We start from the raw sequence: 6043 nt of genomic DNA on the forward strand, positions 1-6043 counted from the left end.
TAGTAACACAGCTTGTGAGGAGTTTCAGAAATATAATAAAATAATCATACGAATGCATACGGATTATACAAAAAGCAAAACATTGACGTGAAAATATGTAAAGAAAAAAAAAGATGTGTAGAGACTGATTAGAATAATCCTGCAACAAAAAGAGTATTCCACCATTATCCGGTACGGCAAAACATAAAAACGTGTAAGCCTTTATTACTATTGAAAGCTTAAAATATATATAATTGCAGCATCGATTGTTTTTCGAGAGGATCAGTGTAACAAATGAATTGACACACAATGGTTTAAGCTGAAGCAGAGCGTGGCTTTATCTCTTGTCTGGTTAATTATTTCAAACGTTTACGAATTAACACATTTTTGCGTGCACGATGAAGCCCAATGATGGCGCAAAGAAACGAGTCCCTCGCTGATTGCTTTCATAACTATTGCAAAGTTTGGATCACGGATTATATTAAATGCAGTCAAAAATGGACGAGCTGTGATGAGTTTCCCTTCCTCTGATGGCTTTGCTTCCTCTCCATACACTTTTTTTCCACGTATTTTTGCTTCCAAGTCATTGTCTCTTAATTCCTTCATATTTTCATGGTTTCATTACGTTCCTATCCACTTTTTTCAATCTTTTTTCTTTCTTTTTTTTTTGCCTTCAAGTCTTTGTCATCTTATTCGTTTAAATTTTCTTTGTTTCCTTTGTTTCAATATGATTTCTTAATCGGTCTTTTTGTTTCTACTCTCTCTCTCTCTCTCTCTCTCTCTCTCTCTCTCTCTCTCTCTCTCTCTCTCTCTCTCTCTCTCTCTCTCGGCACTCTACCAATCTCACAAACACATACATCTAAATCAATTCATGAACAAGAGTTAGGCCTCGAAAACAAACGACATACACTCTCCATCCTTTTACTTTCTTTTTCAGACACATTCTTCCTCCCCCTACAGACTTCCTCCACTCTCTTCCTCCTTGATCTGCAGCCTTCATATCTTCTCTTCCTTGCATTCGATGTCTATCTCTTTTTTTTTCCTTTTTCTTTACTTGACTTTCCTTTCTAACATCTCCCTATCACTTTTTTTTATTCGTATTACTAATGCCTTGATCTCTTGTCTCTCTGTCCCTCTACTCCCCTTCTTCATTTAATCTGGTCTTTTCCGTTTTAGTCCTCAAAATCTTTTCCTCTTTCTCCTCTCTGTTCAGACTTGCAATTCAGATCTTTTCGGCATTTCAACCTACTTTCCCCTTCTCCCTTTCCATTCGTCTCACTTCCCTTATCTATCCATCTCCCTTTCCCTTTTTTTCACTCTCTTGCTAAAGCCTTGTTCACTTCCTTCTCTTTTACCACTTTTAGTTTTCAACACTTCTCATCTCTACTCAACCTTCTATTTCTCGCTTCCCCAGTCTTTTCACCTTTTTCTTTCTCCCTTCTCTCTTTCCCTCCTCGTCCAGCTTCCATTTCACCTTCTGGATTCTCCTCCTCTTCCTTCTACGTTTCGTTCACACTTTCTCTCTCTCTCTCTCTCTCTCTCTCTCTCTCTCTCTCTCTCTCTCTCTCTCTCTCTCTCTCTCTCTCACTCTCTCTCTTCCTTAAACTATAGTCTCGCATATTTCCTTTTCCTTTCAACCCTCTTCCTCTTCTTCTCCTTACCCATTCGTCACTTAACTTCCTTTCTCCCTTCTGGCCTCTATCGCCCTCCCTCTCCTCACCCCCCTCCTGTTCCTCCTCCTTCTGCTGCTTCTCCTCCGCTCCCTCGCGCACCGACCATCTGTCATACAGGCCGTTGATGCTCCCAGAACGTCAAGCCTTTTTGTCCCCGCCTTGCTGAGGGAAACGGCTTGTCAGGGCAGTGTGCCTTGGCGACCGTGAGAATCCAGGGAAGGTTATGGGAGATCGAGGTTCTTCTTTTCGTTTCTTTTAGTTGGTGTGTGTGTGTGTGTGTGTGTGTGTGTGTGTGTGTGTGTGTGTGTGTGTGTGTGTGTGTGTGTGTGTGTGTGTGTGTGTGTGTGTGTGTGTGTGTATGGGATGGGAGTGAGTTGGGGTTGTGAAATACTAAGGATTCAGTTGGGTTTAGCTTTGTCTATGAGGGTACTTGGTAAATTATAACTGTTGAATAGAAGTTTGTGTGATTACGAGTGTGTTTGGTATGCCGTAATGGTTCGACAGGTATTGATTTGAAGGATTTATATTGTTTTCTTCTTTTTTTTTCATTGTAGAAGTGTGTGGTTTCTCTCTCTCTCTCTCTCTCTCTCTCTCTCTCTCTCTCTCTCTCTCTCTCTCTCTCTCTCTCTCTCTCTCTCTCTCTCTCTCTCTCTCTCACTCTAATATTAACGCGCGCGCGCGCGCGCGCACACACACACACACACACACACACACACACACACACACACACACACACACACACACACACACACACACACACAGAGAGAGAGAGAGAGAGAGAGAGAGAGAGAGAGAGAGAGAGAGAGAGAGAGAGAGAGAGAGAGAGAGAGAGAGAGAGAGAGAGAGAGAGAGAGAGAGAGAGAGAGAGAGAGAGAGAGAGAGAGAGAGAGAGAGAGAGAGACCAACATATATCATTCTCCCTCACCACCCTTCCTACTCCCCACCCTCCCCTTCACCTACTCTCCCTCCCTCTCTCCCTCCAGTAGAAGGAGAAGAAGAAGCCTACACAGTTGCCATCAGTCCTCCTCCCATCCCGTGGTTATGGAAGAGAAGTCTGGAATGGCAACACTTTCTACAAAATTCTTGTCGACATGGATGCCCCTTGAGGCAAAACATTGACAGACCGCCTTGTGTTTTCTTGTCCGCCCTTCCCTGCTTGTTCTCTCTAGAGGGCAAAAGGGATTCCAGCTCTGATTCCATGGATTGATGTGTTTCCTTCGCGTACGCTGCGCCGGGAGGAGACACGCGAGCACGAGGAGAGGCGGGCCACACAAGAATGGAGGAATTTTATTTATTTTTTTTTTTAGTATTTGGGGAAGGTGTAAAAACAGTGTGATGATGATTGGAGGAGGAGGAGGAGGAGGAGGAGGAGGAGGAGGAGGAGGAGGAGGAGGAGGAGGAGGAGGAGGAACAGCAACAACAAGAGGAAGAACAAGGGCAAGAAAGAGAGCATGAACATGAACAAGAAAAGCAAGAGAGGGCAAAATCAAAATGGAGGAAGGCGGGGAAGAGGAAGAGGAAAAAGAGAGGAAGACGAGAGACAAACAACAGCAGCAGCTTGTGAAAAAAAAAAAAAAGATAAATACGTACATATTCAAGTATTTGGTAATATACAGGATCGGAAACTTCCTACAATATCTAACCCTTACATATAAAACTTGATTAAGAGGGATGAAATACACAAAGCAACAACTAATTTGAAGACCAAAGGAATGACATCTACATTTTAAATAACGTAAAGAACAATGACCGCAGGTGTTGCAGGACTGAGTTAGCTGTGGACGCTGTTACAGTAATTGAACACGTGAGAATGTACCGTGAGAGGATGACAGAGCCTAAGTGGAAGGTAGGAAGTGTGAACACGAGACGAAGTGAGTGAGGGTGGAGCTAAAAAATAGTGACCACAGGTGTTGTAGGACTGAAACACGTGAGGCTGTACTGTAAGAGGATGACGGAGGCTAAGATTGACGTAGGAAGTGTGAAGACGAGACAAGGCGCGTGAAAGTGGGGCGAGGAAGGACGTGGGTAGAAGGGTGTGGCGAGGCAGGAATGTGCAAGGAGGACGAGGCGAGGCAGAAGCGAGACAGAGGGTGGGGATGGAGGCACCAGCTGGAAGGAGACGTATGGAGATGGATGCTTTCCTCGTTTGTCAGCCAGCGGACCATTCAGCGAGATGGTGTGCGAAATTATAAATGGGTTTATACTCTCTGGTGCGTGATGTATGGCAGCGGACATTACCTGCTTGTACCTGGCCTTGGCTGCTCGCAAAACACACTCGCTCCCAGTGATGCATGACTGCGAGAAGAGACGGAGAACTATGAGAGAGAGAGAGAGAGAGAGAGAGAGAGAGAGAGAGAGAGAGAGAGAGAGAGAGAGAGAGAGAGAGAGAGAGAGAGAGAGAGAGAGAGAGAGAGAGAGAGAGAGAGAGAGAGAGAGAGAGAGAGAGAGAGAGAATCACATAATCCGAATAAGCCACACCATACAAAAGGAAAGCCTGGAAGCCACTACCTCTTCTACCATTACAATCCTTCAAGTCACATCAGGTCTTCCCAGAAACAATAATGCGAGCATCTCACCCCCTTCTCCACTCGAGTTACCAATATTATCACATTTATCGAGAAATCTATTTATGATCGCGTTCTGGGAAACTATAAATTACGCTTTGTTGGTCCCTGAGCACGGAATTCTTGGTAGATATAGCTTAACGTCGGGTTGTGTAAGGGCAAGACATGTTATCTCGGATCTCATTCAGCTTTGCGTCTTGGTCACGACTTCCTCATCCCAGTCTGTGTATTTTTAGTGCCACCGATACCTTTCTTACTGCGATATTAGAATGAAACGATAGGTAGATAGGTAGATAGGTACATAGATAGATAGATAATGAGAGAGAGAGAGAGAGAGAGAGAGAGAGAGAGAGAGAGAGAGAGAGAGAGAGAGAGAGAGAGAGAGAGAGAGAGAGAGAGAGAGAGAGAGAGAGAGAGAGAGAAATACAAACAGATGGCTAAACTAATACAAAAAAGACACGTAAACAATCACAAGGAACAAAAAGTATATATGTATAGTAAACAGATAAACCAACAGTGAAAGATGAATAGATAGCACAATATAAAAAAAAATATATATTCCTTTTCTTCTAGTTTATCCTTAATCTCAGTAACAAAAAAGTACTCAGCCACAGCAACTACATAACAGGCCGTTAATTTTGCAAATGACACTCTCTCGTGAGCCAGAACTAAGCAACACCCAAGAAATACGTTTGATTAGGGGTACCTGCGTTAATTAAGACGGGTGAGGGACAGGACAAAGAGATCATTAATTATACCGTACCATAATGCTTAGCTCCTTCTATAAATCTTTCTACAACTCCTAATAATACAGCCAGGAAAAAATAAAATATGTTTAGCGGATATCCTGTTGTGTTTTCATTTATTAATCCCACGTACATAAATATAATCGGAGTGGGATAAGAAAAAAAAATGTACCAGACAATTGAATAGGGAAAAATGTACTGATACTTGTTAATGTCACTAGAAGAAAAATGTTTTGTGGAGAAGATTCCATAGTGTTTGTATCTGTTAGACTTACAGATACGTAGACAACTAAATAAAACAACGTTCCATTGCTATATAGATATAAAAGAGATACAAGTCTACACTTTCTTTAGTGTTTTGGTGGTGTTATGTAGATTCGACACTATAGTGGTTGGATCTATCTATTAAACAACCACATCAAATGACGTATCAACACCGCTCTGTAGACATTAAAAGGCAATTCTACGCTTCCTGGAGAGTTTCGTGGTGTTTTCTTCTCCCTTTACCATCATTAAGTGAGGTAAGCGCCTATCAGTTCATTCCGCGTATTTTCTCCCCTTTCAGATCCACGCCTATTAGAACACATAAGAGGTGATTAGAGTATTGCCTTTGTGTACAACTTCCTTTCATCTCTTTCTTGCCAGTTGCGGGAAAAACAGCTGAAGACGGTCAGTAAAAGTGTTCCTGCTTCCTGGTACGTCGAAGCACAGAATGCCATGGTTTGTAATACAGTAAGATAAAAACTTGACAGCATTCCTTACCCTTTCGCGTGTTGAAGGTTAGAAAAGCCTTGCTGAGAATTTTTATTACAGCATTTTTTTTTTTTTTTTTTTTTGGAGCAGGTGTTGTACAGGAATTATGGATAACGCAGTCTCTCTCTCTCTCTCTCTCTCTCTCTCTCTCTCTCTCTCTCTCTCTCTCTCTCTCTCTCTCTCTCTCTCTCTCTCTCTCTCTCTCTCCCCTCGCTCCTGTTCTAGTGTTTAGTCACGTTTATTTTCGAGTTTCCCTGTGGAAGGAATAGATGAATTGGGAAGCGTTAAGTGGGCGAGACGAGAGTTCCATATTTCGGGAATTCCTGTT

Source organism: Scylla paramamosain, chromosome 4 (genome assembly GCF_035594125.1).
Source record: "Scylla paramamosain isolate STU-SP2022 chromosome 4, ASM3559412v1, whole genome shotgun sequence".
Classification (NCBI taxonomy): domain Eukaryota; kingdom Metazoa; phylum Arthropoda; class Malacostraca; order Decapoda; family Portunidae; genus Scylla; species Scylla paramamosain.